Genomic DNA, 16810 nt, shown 5'->3' with positions numbered 1-16810 from the left:
TTTCTAGTGTAATTTAGATCCAGAATGTCATCCCCTCCAAGAAAAAGCCCAAAACAGAATCAAGAATTTTTTGGCTTAGCTTCTGTTGTTATTTCCTTAACGAAAAATAAGATGCTCTACTTGCCGATGAAGACAGCTGAAGTAGTGTAGGGTCAAATGCAATCCTAGTTGCTTCTTTCCAGTTTCCAGAGTTCTGCAAATTCGGCTAAAATTATTTGAAATCAAGATGATTTTGGTACTGATAATCTGAAGAAAGAATAATAGCAGTTTCTTTTATCTCGCTAATACTTACATGTTACAAGATATGCCTCGAATTATCAAAACTATCTCTCTAGTCCTGAGCTTGTAAATAAAACCGTCGAAAACATATTACACTTGATCCCGCATATCAGAGGTAAATTCATTTTAGATTACACTTACTATTCGGACACCGGTACAAAGAGATGCTCTAGAAAGAACCAGCTAGTCATCTGGATACATAATATATTTTTTTGAGAAAGATCTGGATGCATAATATTGAGCTGTAAAAATCCCTTAAAATATGTCACAGTGTTTATGTTACAGTAACTAATGCTATTGGATTCATGTATTGAACGACGAACAAAACAATAAAGGGTCAACTAGACATGATCAGATTAGCTGAAAGATCATAATGAAAAATTGCTAGGAACATTTGTTCAATCATATGTGAAGACAGAGAAGAAGTCTCAACCAAAAGAAGATTTCTCTAAACCCGGAGCTTGATGCTGTAAGGTAATAATAATTTTCCTCCTTCATGGTAATAAAACTGAAAGAAGACTCCTTTCAAGGTCAAAACTTTGTACTTTCCACTCTACAATGATGTAAAAATACAATTGTACTACTTTAAGAATGAAAACTATAGCAATTCAATGTGTGGCGCAATCCCGAAGGTATGGGTGAGTCTGATTTACATACCATTCCCACAAAGGTCTATACCTGGTAATGCCCAACTTAAGCCACGGTTTCATATTCCCATTGAAGTGAATTACCGCTGCACTCTCTATGAGACGATTGTCAACATTAACGTCATAACCTAATCCTAACACATGCCATCTCCTATCAAGCGGCTCTGTCAATCCATAAAAAGCTAACAGTCCCGGTGGAACGGTACCCAGCTTCCAAAGTGTCCTATCAGCATTTTGTTCTAGCCAGTAATGATATCGTGAAGTAACATTTGCTTTCCTCCATGCCATCAGATCAAAAACATTCATGCCAAATGCCCACCCACACGCCTGGGGATCAAACCTCGAGCTTATGAGTGGATCTGAGAAATTGAGATACTTGTAATAAAGATGAAAAGCTTCAAGACAAGTTTCCACTGCTCCGTTCACATTTCCATGCAAATTCAACGAAAAAGAGGTGTCAGATCTTTCTGAACTACCACGTCATTATCAAGAAAGACTATCTTCTCTAACTGGGGATAGATCTCAGGTACGTAAAAGCGAAGGTGATTTAACAAGGAGATATACGTTGGATTCCGGAACTTTGGCTCAATACTTATGTCCTCAGACCCGTCAAAGTAATAATTTGTGGAGTCTACTTCTCTCAGCTGCTTTAAAGCTGGAGAATAAGATGAATTCAACCAAGTCAAGTCTTCGATATTCTGTGTTTCTACTGTAGAACTTTTGAAGTCGTTATTTAGGAACCAAGCCTGCATCATTCCATAGTGTACCGCATCTGTTACAATATGGAAAACAAGCTGCTTAGGGTGATCGGCATTGGACACAGTTGAGTTAATGACTGCTGAAACTGCCAACAGATCATCTGAAAATATGCAGAAGTGATACAAATTATTGTCCACTACTCGAGGGGAGTTTTTCCTTTCATCAGCAAAATCCTGCAGTGACTTCTTCGCAAGCCAGTCAGCCATGAGCTTGATTTCTAGGCAATGCAGGTTTTTGGGAAGGGACTCAGCTGTTAACTGTCCAAACATCATACTTTGGACAGTTGCGGCATTAGCATGCTCTTCTAGAGCTTGAATGTGTGATTTCATTGTCATCATAGTGGTTGCAATATCATAATGCGCATCTTGTGCCTTGAAGATAAGAGAAGACAGACTTTGTATTATTGGTTCTGCTTCATTCACAGAAATCGGCTCTTCCTTCATTGCAGCCTTTGAGAGTAAAAATTGACAACTTCTTATTTTTGAACTTAGCTCCCAAGCAAGATGAAGATTGTTGTGCTCTTTAGCTATAACGACATAAGCTTTGGCTAAAGTCATCTGCTCTGCTAACTGTCTGGCATATGAATTAGCACTTGAAATTTCTTGCGTAAGATTTAGATGCTCACGCACAACCTCTTCATTCCTGGACTCTCTTTCTTTGAAGACAGAGAGAGAGAATGGTAAGCCACTTGATTATCAAGTTCTTAACTGGTGAAAACTAAACTATTTTCATTAGTCTTCAATATGTAAGTATAACAGGATTAAATTATAGGTATAATATATGACTGTCGGAGGGAAGATACATCTCTTTTTTTTTTTTTTGGATAAGTCGTTATTGAATAAACACATCTTAATATTACGTTATGTAACATCGCTAAAAGAAAGTCGCAATTCAACTATACGACTATGCAGACTATTTATCTATCATTTTGCTCGTTTTACCACAAAGAGGGTGAGCGTTCGGTCCTTGAGATAAATTGAGTTGCTTTTATATGATTATTTCTAGGTAATGAATAAAATGGATAATCCCAGAGATTGAAAAGGATTTTAACTTACAAGACCTAGAATCCTGTCAATGTTAAGTGATGCTTTGACTTGAGCACCTAGACACCATACCAGAACAATCTGCATTAACTTAGAAACTTATGAGACATCTATACTGATAGTTCCTATGTTAAATCTATTAGATTGCAAAGACAAGTGAGCAACTTACCCACATAACATACCCATAAATGTACTAGCTCCTTGCCAATGTACATATTGAAGATGATGGCAGTGAAAAAGGCGGTCTTAGGAAGGGGGAGTCAGAGTAAGATATTGTGGCAAGGCCTTGGGAAATGTGCAATTCTACCATGCGAGGGCTTGCTAGCCATGATGGTACTAATAAAGAAAAAAGAGAATTTGTGCTGCAAGGTAAAGGAAAAGTGATGCTACACTTTGACAGCTATGAACTAAGACGCTTAAGAAGAAAAGCTACATCCACTACTTGCATTTACCCTGACAAGCTAACCTGAGCTTACCACCAATACCTTTGTGCAATACATTCTCTTATTAGAGAATGAATGGAGAATAGACGATAATAAAAACAATACCAAACATTCCGTTATCCAAACACGCAAAGGAAAAACCAAGGGAAATTCAGAAAAAGAGATTATTATGCATCTACCTAAACCACCTTAACACCAGTCTTTTAAAACGTAAAGCTTAGGTTCATCTCAACAACAACAACAACAACCCAGTCAAATCCCACAACGTGGGATCTGGGGAGGGTAGAGTGTACGCAGACTTTACTCCTACCAAGGTAGGACGGCTGTTTCCGAAAGATCCTCGGCTCAATAAAAAGCATAAAAAGAGGTCAGATAAGGCTAAGAGATTCAAAGCGATATGGAAATGAAATAACGCAAGCGACACAGATAACATAGGATAATCAAAGCATAGGAAGCTAGTTTCATTGAAGACAAACTTAGGTTCATCTCAAATGGTAACCAAACTGCCTCAAGGAAGCTAGGGCTAAGCTTAATTGAAACACGCCTCTGGAGAGAGGTCTTCACCTCACTGAAGCCAATTTTCCTAATCGTTTTTTCCTTTGAGGTTATTGTTTAATGAGGGGTAAGGCAGTGTATCAAAAGCGTAAAGTGCAAAAAAGCTCTAAGGTCAGCTGGGGCTTTAAGCGCAAAGCGCAAATAAAGCGCGGGCTTTAATTAAAAAAGGCTCAATGGTTCAAACATACAAATATATATATATATATATATATGTTTAGTCCAAGATTAATGATAATAATAAGCATGAATAACAAATATATGGACAAAGTAATTGTAAAAAGATCACAATAAAGTGAAATATCAATTATCTAGTGTCACATCTTCAAGAGAGGTTCATTGGCAAGGAAAAGTATGTCATAGAGACTATGAGACTTCAGTTTCAAAAAAAAAAAAAGTATGTCATAGAGACTTGATGATGACACTGAAGCGCACATAAAGCGCGGTGAAGCGCTCAACATGTTTTGAGCCTCGCTTCAGGGCTTAAGTGCGCCTTAGATAACACTGGGGTAAGGTATCTCAGATTCTTGTAGGTTCATTTAATTCGTTTGACTCAGTAAGTTAGAAAGAGGGACCAGTTAAATAACCTAGTCTGCAGCAGATGACCTTTGAAACTGCAAACCACTTCCCCCTATACCCCCACCCCACCCGCCCACCCAAAGCCTACTTGACAATTTAATTTGGATTGATGTATCTGTATTTGGGTATCGGTAACTCAAGTTTGCAGATCATATTTGTTAATTACTAATTTACAATATATTTCTCTTTCTTTTTTATCTCCTGAATATTCCCTCCAACTTCTCTATTTTTATCTGTTTATTTTCTTATTCTTTCTCTCTATTTTTCCCTTTCCATAACATGTATTTAAGGATTTAGTACCTATCATAACAAAATAAGTTCCAAAAGGCATTCACCTTATCTCAAGATTGGTTAAAAAAAAATTCATTGGGCTTTTGCCTGTAAAATGATTGCTTAGGACCAAGTGTGCAATTTCAAGACCAACATATGAATTAGAATAAACTGAATCTTAATTATGATATATTAGCAAATAAATCATCTATGTTAGGTGTTCCCAGACGATCCAAAGAGCTTTTTGGTCCTCAATAATTTGAAAGAGTTTAGGATATTACAAAATGAGATGCTACTTTGTTCATGAGTGCAGAGAAGCTCTGCCGACACAACATTCCTCTGTCTCTCTCTCTCTCAATTTATAGATGCATATACATCCAGATACATGAGTAATATAATTTTACATCACTTGACCTGATGAAGATTTTTACATTTCTTAATGGAGACCAACTGAAATACATACGCGTACGCACGTGGGCATGTATTTATTTATATATATAGAATCAAGCTTTAGCTGAGTAACTTCTCAGATCTAATTTTTTATTTGATGTTGAATAATTTTAAAACTACAAAAGAAAAGCTTGAGCTACAAGTCACTGATTTCCAAATCAACATTCAAAACATGAACATATTGCTCATAGAACTAATAAAAAATCCAAAAGATTTTAATATTGTTTTAGAATGCGCGAAAGGCAAGCTGTATCGAGTACAAATATAACAAAGGCAGGTTGAACACCTACCAGATCATGTAATTTATGTCCTCAGTATATGCCACTAACACTCTGAATCAAGATAGACAACATCTCTCTGAACAAGCTAAATGAAGCTCCCTGGCAGAAGCCATCAAACAAATAGATAAATCTAACCCATAACACAGCTATTTGTTTCAAAATTTGCTTAGGTAATATGAGACGGAACACAAATGAAAAGTAGGTCGACCAAATTTACAAGCTTAAGAGACTAGCACTTAAGTTATAAGCAACAATAGGATCAGTAATCAGATCTAAAGACAACAAGTATCACATGGAAGAACCACAATATGAACAGATTGATGTTAATGCTTTGGAGAACTGCCTTAGCATATCTTCTAAAACTAGCTAGAAAGTCTACAGCCCTTTTTATCTTAAAGCAAATAAAGATTTTGTTATCCATGAGTTCAGTTCGAACAATCAATCAACTAAACCTCAATCACAGAGGTCAGCTATGACTTCTAATTAAACAGTGTAATCCCACAAGTAGGGTATGAGGTGGGTAGGTTGTACGCAGACCTTACCCCTATCTTGGGAGGTAGTGAGGTTGTTTCCGATAAGACCCTTGGCTCAAGAAAAAGCATATGACTTCTAATTAAACATTGTGACAAAACTTATATCCCATGTATAAGAGTACACATTATCAAAAAAGAGAGAAGCTTATTGAACCACAGAAAGCACGGTATCGCCTGATAATCTGAAGCCATGAAACCCTCCTTCCACGAAACCTCAACCAAAACAAGCTGCTCTCTCTCTCTCTCTCTCTCTCTAAGAAAACCCAACGGTCTTCTAGACCGAGTGTGCAGGAACAACTTATGAGACAAGCTCTATTATTTATATCCTTTAATGGTAAGTGATCTTGTGTTGCTGAGTCGCGTGTTATGTGTGTCCCGGTATATGTCCTATTGAGATATCGGACGTGTTTTCTGGGCCATGTGCAGGTTTGGGATTGATATGCTTACAAGAGAAACTTTGCCGAAATTTTCCTAGAATCTAAAGGAGATAAAATATAAGCTTGTAATATGTCCTAACGGGAAACGATGATGTGCAAAGAGAAATGGCAGGGCGATATTAAGTAAGGATTATCATTAACAACTATATGAGATGAGTTAAATACTATTGAATTGACAGTAGCAGTAGTTATAAAAGCGACATTAGTACGGTAAAGAGAAATTCTTGGTAGTACTAAAACATGACATGGAAGAGAAAGGATAACTCCAATAGAGTGTGATACTGAAGTATTGATTGGAGGGATAAGCACGAGAAAGATACGATAAGTTTATTAGCAAAATAAAGTAACAACATCACGGAGACAGAGGTACGGATACGAAGGGTTATAATGAATGAGAATACGTTGGTAAAACAATTTATATGGTAAGTGTAATAGAACTGATTAGAAAGAATAACATGTTGAGTATGCTTGCTTCGCAAGGTTTATTCTATTTTACGAGCAGACTTGCGAATGAGGTAAAGAAGTGGCACTCTATAGCGTTGATTATGATCAAGGTATAATGAGAACGTAACAAGAACTGTAATACAAAGTATAGCGAGGAAACGACTAAGGATGTGACATGTTTTATATGAATAAAGAGTGAATGCAAGAGTGAAACCAGCAAGCGAGCCATGGGGTAGTAGATGAGAAAGCTTAAAAGACCTTGTTAGGGGAAAGTCTAGCATAGGGATTCCTCAATGGCAGAAATGATAGCCAGCAAAAAGGGGGAAGTCAACTTGAAAAAAGGAAATCAGAGAAAAGTGATATGGCAAAGTAGCAATAGTTTATGATTGGTATAATCAAGAGTATGAGTGATATCTTTAGTTGGATGTAAGAGACCAAGACTACAGAAAGATGAATAACGAAATAGGATGATTGTTAGGAAAAGGATCAACACAATAAGTATGAGAGGGGATGATCAGAACAAACAGAATAAGTTTTGGAAGCAAGGAATGGATTGTGCAAAGGTAGTATATTCTAAAGGAGAAAGCGGTACTAATTTAAGAATAGGGTTCCTCGTGCGAAGAATAAAGGATTGACTATAAAACGGGAGAAAACAAGATAAACTGAGGAGGAAGGAATGTAAAGGAATAAGAATGAGAATAGAGAGAAAGGGAAATATACGAAGTACGCGTGCTTAAGAAGTAGTCGTGTTATGATTAAAGGAAGGTGCATCTCCTACGAATGTCCTATACCAAGTTAGAACGAGTAAAGTATATGAAGTAAAAAGTTGAAAATTATCACAATTTATGAGTTTACCGTACGACGATAAAGCGATAGAGTAAAGCTATCATCAACGACAAATATAATACGATTATGATTGGTTTTGAAATCAGTGTTGGGTGAAAAACAAAAGTAAAAGAATATGAGGCATAAGGGGTATTAGTGACGCATAAGACTTAGGCCCTAGAAGACAAAGATGGCGTTACAAGTGAACTTTGAGCACCGAAGAAAAGGGCAAGTGACATTATACGGACGGTATGGATAACTAGAACCACTACTATTGTGAGCATCCCTATGGGACAAAAGTTGTTAATTGGAGCAGATTTAGACATTGACTCATAACTACCAGATAAGCTAAGTAAAATATATCCTTGTTCGGATTGCTATATCGGTAGTATTATTTGGTTATAAGACTGCAAGGTGAGTATGTTAAGACTTCACACATGAATTATTGTAGCTATAGATTATGGAAAACGGTATGAATAAGAGGTAGTGTAGTGAGGGGAATATGAATTCAAGATTTGAAGGTGAGGCAACGGATTTGAGAAGGGTACAAGTAAAACCCTTAAAGGGGGGAAGCGAGTAAAGAGAATACGAGTGTAGAGATTGAAACGATGGACTCTAAGATGTGACAGATATAGACTCTAAAACAAAGAGTGGGAGTTATGCAAAAATGAGTCTAATGACTAATAAATAAACGAACATGAATTGAGCAGGCATCTGAGACTGTATGGGAAACCATTTGCGAAGACCTTGAACCACGTGACATTGAGAGCAAATAACTCAAGGGGTATTGTAAAGGATGGCGATGTGATAATAGAATGGAGGCAAAGGCACTAGCGGTAGAGTCGTTGTTAATGATATTGCTATTTATAAGTGACAATGAAGAAAGAGACCTAAAGTTTTTTGTAGTAGAACATAAGGTATGATAATCAAGGGAAAAGTAAAGGAAGGAAGAGAGCATGACAAGATAAGTTGCTACAGATAGACAAAAGACTTTTGGTATGAATGATCATCGAGCCTAGTCATGGTCGGGTACGCGAAACACCGAACCTTCGTGGTCGGGCATGCTATGTAAATAATATGTATATGAATATGACCATGGATACGATATGTAAATGAGTACGATTATGAATACAGATACGGATATGGATACATGTATATGTATAGATGTGTATGTACACGAATCACGCAAGGACGATTATGTAACTTGCAGATATTTATGTGTCGCCAATGAAACCAAGTGGGTACTTAAAAGAGGAGTAAGAGGTAAAACAAGGATAATGTAGTCATGATGCTCCGGGTCAGTTGAAGGACAACATATGGTGAATTGAGTTGAAATGTTGAGTTGGGATTACTGTTAGGGATAAATAGGACAATTACTTGGAATATGACATAAGTACAGGCTATACATTTGCTACGGTAGCCCTAGGGTGTGACAACTTACGAATGCAATAAGATCACTGAATGAAAGGGGAGCTTAGTCCCCGATACATTAGGCCTTATAAGATTGTGCGCAAAGTAGGCAAGGTGGCTTATGAATTAGATCTACCTCCTGATTTGGAGTCAGTTCACCCAGTTTTCCATGTCTCCATGCTTTGTAAATATGTTGGAAATCCTACTAGGATCGTGCCAGTAAATGATGTTCAAGTGACGGAAAAGCTAACTTTTGAAGGGGTACCCATTGCCATACTAGATAGGCAAGTACGAAGGCTTAGAAACAAAGAAGTGGCCTCAGTTAAGGTTTTATAGAGAAGCAGTAAACGAGAAGAAATGACATGGGAAGCGGAATAAATTATGCGATCCAAGTACCGGCACTTATTTCAGCCCCCGGAAGAGGGCCAAGATGAGACATCAAGATCATAAGGTATGTATGTTTTCCTTTTTATGCATTTGGGTCGTGTGTGGCCAAATTCCATTGCTATTATGTTGTGGCCCTGTGAGGAAATGATATTATGGGTTGTTGTGACAGGATGGTAGTGCCATATTACAGGGGAAACTCTGGCAAAATTTTCGTAGAATTCCGAGTGTTTAACATTCGAGGACGAATGTTCCAAAATGGGAGAAGAATGTTACACCTTGGAAAATTTCCCGTTAGTGTACAATGAATATGATAGCAAGGAACACGAGGTATACAATGATTTGGATAAGTAAGAAATAGCATTTGATGATCTTAATCGAGATTCAAAGACATTTGACCAAAAGGAAGAAGCTTGGTAAAGAAAGTAAAGGGTATGTTGCGTGTTGGGTAAGAATTATGAGCGACGAGTTAATGATGGCATAATGATTTCTTGGAGACGAGTGATAAGGTCCCTTAGATTGGTATTGAGGTGCTAAACAAGTGTCAAGAAGGTTCCATAAGGATCGGAGATCAAACGAGTCGACGAGAACGAAAACGGAACCACTGGGCATTATACGACCCAACATACGGACCGTATAAATTATACTGGCCGTATGTTAGGCCGTATAATTGGTCAAGAGGGACATCACATTCTGGACCAAACATACGGTCCAACATACGATCAGTGAAAAATATACGGACCGTATGTTGGTCTGTATAAGTTGGTCGGGACAGGTTCAACATTTAATATAAGGGACCTCTCTCATTTCATTTTATTTCATTCCCACTCTCCACAAGTCAAGAAACCTCTAGAATATTCTCCATCACTCATCCACAAGAATTCAAGGGAAGACCAAGATCAACAACACCAAATCCATGAAAACAAGTGTATGAAACCTAGTGAAAGTCATCCAAGCCAAGAAATCCTAAGAGAAGTGAAATAGGGTTTTGGTGCTAGAAGAGTATTTCCATTCAAGGGTTGTTCATCCATCATCTAAGGTATGTTTCATGATCATACCATGTTGTTTAAGGTATTGGAAGGCTAAGACACTTGAATTGTAGAAAGACATAGAAAATGGGTCATAAATGAGTGAATAGTGTCATTGTTGAATACTGGTTGGGATGAATCATGAATGTTGGTATGTCGTGATCGTGAATACGTTATAAATGATATTTAGACCATGGAATAAGTATTATATATGAGAAAAACGCGATAATGAGCTATAACCATAAATATGGAGGAATTGAAGAGAAATGGTGAATTGTGGTAAATGTATACAAATGATGATTATCGTTTGCAATATTGTGAATATTGATATGAACGTTTGGGAGCTGATATAGAACATGGGAAAAGTAGTGTAAACGAAGGAAATGCTGCCCAATTTTCTCTAGCGTTAGTAAGTCCGTTCTTATAATTGTTAGCTAATGTTGATACGAATTCTCTTGAAGGTAGAACGTGTGCACTAAAGGAGAACAAGCAAGCGATAGATTAGTAAACGACAAAGGTATGTAAGGCTAGTCCCTTCTTTCTAAGGCATGAATCCTATGATATGATATTTCCTCCTTCTCCATGAATTTCCTACATTCCGAAAAAACTAAGAGTCTATGCTTATGAGTAGCCATCTGAGTTAAGATAAGAGATATGGCACGAGCATGATAATGATGATGATGAGTTAAGTATAAAGAATCCTATAGTAAAGTAAGATGTCCATGAAGCTAATGATTCTAAGTATGGTTCCATTGATACTTTCTCCTTGTGTACACTCACCTTAAAATGCTAGTTCCTTCAAGGTGAGATATGATATTGATGATTACCCCATAATATAATCGGGGTTTCACGACCTTATGTCACCCCGACATAGCCACAGTTTCCTTCAAGTTCTAATGTATGTGTTGATGATAAATGTATAATGAAGCTAAGCCATGATATGTCTATGAGATGTACAATAATGTAAGTCTATTATATGCCTATGCCATGTATGAGAATGTTGAGTTACGATGGGTATATGACGATATGATTCCACCGTGCCTAAATGGCCGGACATGTCACCGCTAAGGCGGGCTGCTTATGATTCCACCATGCCTAAATGGCCGGACATGTCACTGCTAAGGCGGGCTGCTTATGATTCCACCGCGCCTAGAAGGCCGGACATGATCACCACTAGTGGCCGGCTTATGATGGTTACCCGGACGCGGGTTAACGATGATGATTTATATGATACGATGATGTATGCGCTATGATGATACATGTGCTATAAGTTATATATATGATACATGTGTAAGAAATGTATCCACTCTTAAAAGTTACTCAGGTTGTATCTTCACCTTCTAACTTATGATTTCTCTATCATGTTCAGTTCATTCATGCATTACATACTCAGTACAATATTCGTACTGACATTCGTCTCTTTTGGACGTTGTGTTCATGCCCACAGGTAGACAGGGAGGTGATCCAGACTCGTAGAAGTTATCAGCAGATTTACAGAAGCACTTCATTACTCCGGAGGTGCTATTTGGTTTATTCTTTTGTGTAAATATATATGTATTTTGGGCACGATGGGGTCTTGTCCCGTCCATATGTCTAGTATTCTAGTAGAGGTTCGTAGATGCGCATGTGTGGGTAGTATGGTCTCAAGATGCTATGATTGTATATATATATATATATATTATTTTGATAGCCGAAGGGCTTACGTATATAAGATTAATTATGTTTCAAATGAAAAATGGTAGTCTTATGATTATGAGCATATGAATGGTAAAAAAGTGTATAATGACTATGATGAGTAAGGGAATGAGCGGTGCTCGGTGCTTAGCCACAGGTGTCACGACCCAGCTAGGGGCCGCGACGGGTACCCGGAGCTAGTTACCGAGCACCGCTCACTCTACTACTTATCTTGCTCATTTAATATTCTTTTATCAATTTACATACCAGTTGTAGGAAAATCATAATTAAACAAACATAAAAACTTTATATGCAACTGCCTTTCGGCCATCAAAATAATATACACGCATATGAAAACGTCTTGTGAGACCATCTAACTCACACTGCGCATCTACGAGCCTCTACTAACATATTGTATATACATGGACGGAACAAGACTCCGTCGTGCCCAAAATATGCATATATATATACCAAAAGGATAATCCTAAGCACCTCCGGACGATGGAGTGCTTTCAACCAGCTGACTGCTACTGAGGATCTTGGCCAAGCTCTTCTCTCTGTCTACCTGTGGGCATGAACACAGCGTCCGAAGAAAGGACGTCAGTACGAATGTTGTACTGAGTATGAGAAGCATAAACAATGAAAGAAAACATCAACAATATAGTGATAACATCAACATGAAATATCTGGATCTGTCTGATAATCATAAAGGAAATCATGCGTGCCATCTTACTCATACTCATCCTCATAACATATATGCATCATATGCAAGCTGCCCGTCCATGTCGGAACGGTGTGATAATCAATAATATTAGCCCGCGTCCAGGCCTCCCGCGTCCGGGGTACCATCTCATGTCGCCCGCTAGTGGTGTCTGCCCATGCCCGAAGGTCATGGTGTATCCGTATAGCTGCCCGCCTTGGCGGTGAATGCCCGGCCAACTAGGCACGGTGTGAAATGCTCATGTCATGCTTATCATAAAATGCTCATAATAATAACATACTCATCATAAAATACTTATCTCATTGTAATACATGCATAAGGCTCAAGATCAACTGTACTCTATCGGGGTGACGTGAGGTCGTGATCCCCCGATTCCATTATGAAACAACTATTGATACTCTGCCTCACCTTGAAGGAACTAGTACATAAGGTGAGTGTAAGCGATAATTAACATCATCATTATACTAGCATCATCATATCGTATTCCTCATCTTATATAGACATTAAGGAGTTAGACTCTTAGCCTTTCGGACTATAAGAACTCATGAAGAGAATAGGAATTTCGTGCTACAAGATTCATGCCATCAGAAAGAAGGGACTAGCCTCACATACCTTGGTCGTTTAGCTAAGATATCGCTCACTCGTTCTCCTTCAATATCGCGTCGTTACCTTCATAAGGAATTCATATCAACATTAGCATACTAACTACAAGAACGCGTCGCTAATTCTAAGAGAAGTCGGACAGCGCTTCTCTTGTTTATACTATTTTTCCCATGTTTTATATTAAATCCCAACATTCATAGCATTACTCACAATATCGAAATCAACAATCGTCGTTTACGTACATTTAGCAAAATCCACCAATTTCCTCCAATTTCCCTCATAATTAGCCTTATGACTCGTCCTTGCATTTTCATGCGTTTAACGCTTGTTTCATGATATAAACATCATTTATAACGTATTTGTACTCACAACACTCCAATATTCGTAGTTCAATTCCACTATCATTCGTTCATGTCACTATTCACTTAATAATGACCCATTTCTATGTTCTTCTACATTTCAAGTGTCTAAGCCTTTCAATGCCTTGAACAACATGAATATATCATGGAACTTACCTTGGATGTTGGTTGAACAAGTCTTGAGTTGCAATACTTCACTTTGGACAAAACCCTAGTTTCACCTTCTTGGGAATTACTTGACTTAGATGATCCCTTGATGTGTTCTTGCACTTGATTTCATAGGTTTTGTGTTGTTGATCTTTAGCTTTCCCTTGATTCTCTTGGATTCTTATGGAGGAAGTATTTGGAGAGTTCTAGAGTGTTCTTGAGTTGTATGAATGAAGAATGAAATAAAATGAGGCCTAAGTTCCTTTTAATAACTCAAAAGCTGATGTTTAATGAATTTTTGTCGGGATGAACAGTGGTCATAAACTGCAGTTTACGGACCGTATTTTGATTTACGGGTCGTCCACTGTGGTCGTATTTAAGCATTCCAAAAACAGAGAGTTTGGCTGGTGGACATGGCAGTTTACGACCTGGTTTACGGTCCGTAAACCAGTTTACGGGCCGTAAACTGGGTCGTATTTAACCATATTCAACATTTACAGAAACTTGACATTTTTGACGCAATGAAAGACGATTGCACTATACGGTCCGTAAATCACTTTACGGGCCGTATAGTGCCATATACGACCACTGGGTGAAAATTTTTCTGTAACTTTATTATTTCCAAAAATGCAAAATTAGCCATTCCCGACTCAGTAAAACATCATACACTCAAGTCCTTCATTGTTCTACTCATCACACAAGTACGGAAAAATTTCCGAGGTGTAACATCGGGTACCCATCACGGCCCCTAGTCGGGTCGTGACACCATGTGTTAGGAGTCTTGCTAGGGTTAGTAGACTACAAGGAATTCTTGAGTATTGAAGCTAGGGTTTTCACCTAAGTTGATAGCTACTCCAAAGCTTATTCCCATGAGATAAAAGGTTAGTTTTCATGCTTATTTCATATTATCATGAATGCTTGGTTGTTGAAGAACTTGGGTAGAAAAAGAAAGTAGAAAATGAGGGTTAAATGTAACCTTTATGACGTTTTTGAGTAGTGAGCTAACTTGAGTCATGATTCTTAGTATAATATGGATATAATCTTGTTATGGAAGGTAGTAATAGTGATAAGGAAGCATTGTATGAAAATGTACTAAAATGGGTGTGAGGTTGTTGGTATAAGTTGAACACAAGGATGAATTTTGAAGGCTTAATGGAATGTGATTACTCGATTATGATATTATGGATGTTATTGTGGTTGTTGGGTGTTGTTTTGTAATATGGTGGAAGTTGACGAAATACGGGAAATGCCGCCCAATTTTCATTAGATCATGAATTATTCTAGTTTGAATTTAAAAATATCATTAAGGCTTAACCATGGTATGAATCCTTCTAAATGTAGATTGTTCAAGCTTAGACGGTGAACGTTAAGTAGTTAAGAAGACAAGGAGGTATGTAAGGTTAAGCCTTCTTTCATTAAGGCATGGTTCCTTTGTTATATATCCTTTCATGTGTTCCATAATGTCTTCCAAATGACTCTATCTCTAAGATTACCAAAGCTCATGATTCTCGATACTTTCACGATTCTAGTACCTCTTTTATAGGATAGATGTAACGAAAACGATGATGGCAATGATGTTGATGATACTTATGGACTTTTATGTATACCTGTCTAAGTATGTATGACTATTATATAACATCGAGCTTATATATGGGCAGGTATGATACCTATCGCGCGCGCACCTCTGCAGTTAGGTACGGATAACACTGAGCCTTGGTAGGGCCAGGTATGTATAATCACCGAGCCTTGTCATGGCCGAGTATGTGAATCACCGAACCTTTATGGTCGGGTACAGTATAAATACGAATGCGAATATGTATATGTATGTATATATGCATGAGTAAGCATTGGAAATGGAAGGCCCCTATGAAAGACAAGTAAGTAAATATGATGATGGCCAATAGAGGTACAAATGGCTCTATTACCTCCTGATTCTTCTATCTTATGCTATTCCTTGTGCTATTTCTTATGCTCGTATCCCGCCCATATGATGTTACCTACTCTTCTTAGAGGCTCGTAGACAGTTGTGTATGGTTAGATGTCTTTCAACCTTGTCGGCTCATAGTTTGTATATCATTTTGATAGCCTCGTCGGCTTGTGTATATGGATATGGGCATTGTTGTCGATGATGATATAAATGTGTTGCTTTTCAACGAGATTAATATTACGGATGTATAGAAATTATGAATAAGCTATATGGCTCACCTAGATGTGAATGTGAATGTACGATAATAGGTACCCGGGTGGGTTAGCACCGGGTGGCCGTTATGGCCCTTCGGTTGGGTCGTGATATATACATCTCAAAAGAATGGCATACCAAAATATACTGCAGCTCTGGATCAAATGGAGCTCACTAATCGCCGCTGGATAGAGGTCCTACTACACTAGACCGCATGTTTGTCTACCTAAACCTGCGGGCATGAACGCAGACCCCAAGCAATAGGGGGTCAGTACGGATAATGTACTGAGTATGTAAAGCATAAGAATAACGTATAAATAAGAATCATGAATGAAATCTAAAACTCATAAGCTGAAATGACTGCCTGACTGCATCTGTATGACTAAATATCTGATCATATCTATACAACTCTGCATGCATTTGTATGAACGAGTATCTGTAAGTATTTGCATTGATCTGTATAACTGACAATGCCTCTGTGGGAATTTAATATACATGCTCTCAATGATAACCATGCTCATATACATAAATATAGGTCATAGTGCTGAGAAACGTTCAGCCCGATCCATATCCCATATAATAGTGTCGAGGAACGTACGGCCCGATCCATATATCATATAATAATGCCGAGGAATGTACAACCCGATCCATGTATCATCATCAAGGTGCACCAGCTGATCAGGTGGTAATGCGTATATAACGCCTATCCATTTTCCCATAACCCATGTACATATAATATACGTGTATATAACACCTTCTAGTC

General features: G+C 37.9%; 1 pseudogene; it reads right to left on the bottom strand.

Annotated features, from left to right (window-relative positions):
• Nucleotides 1–887: 887 nt before the first annotated feature.
• LOC132601575 (hexosyltransferase GAUT11-like) lies at nt 888–3228 on the bottom strand (annotated as a pseudogene).
• Between the last annotated feature and the right edge of the window lie 13582 nt (nt 3229–16810).

This window comes from Lycium barbarum, chromosome 7, assembly GCF_019175385.1.
Source record: "Lycium barbarum isolate Lr01 chromosome 7, ASM1917538v2, whole genome shotgun sequence".
Classification (NCBI taxonomy): Eukaryota; Viridiplantae; Streptophyta; class Magnoliopsida; order Solanales; family Solanaceae; genus Lycium; species Lycium barbarum.
Note: the sequence above shows the minus strand (reverse complement) of the source record. Positions and strands in the feature narration are given on the sequence as shown.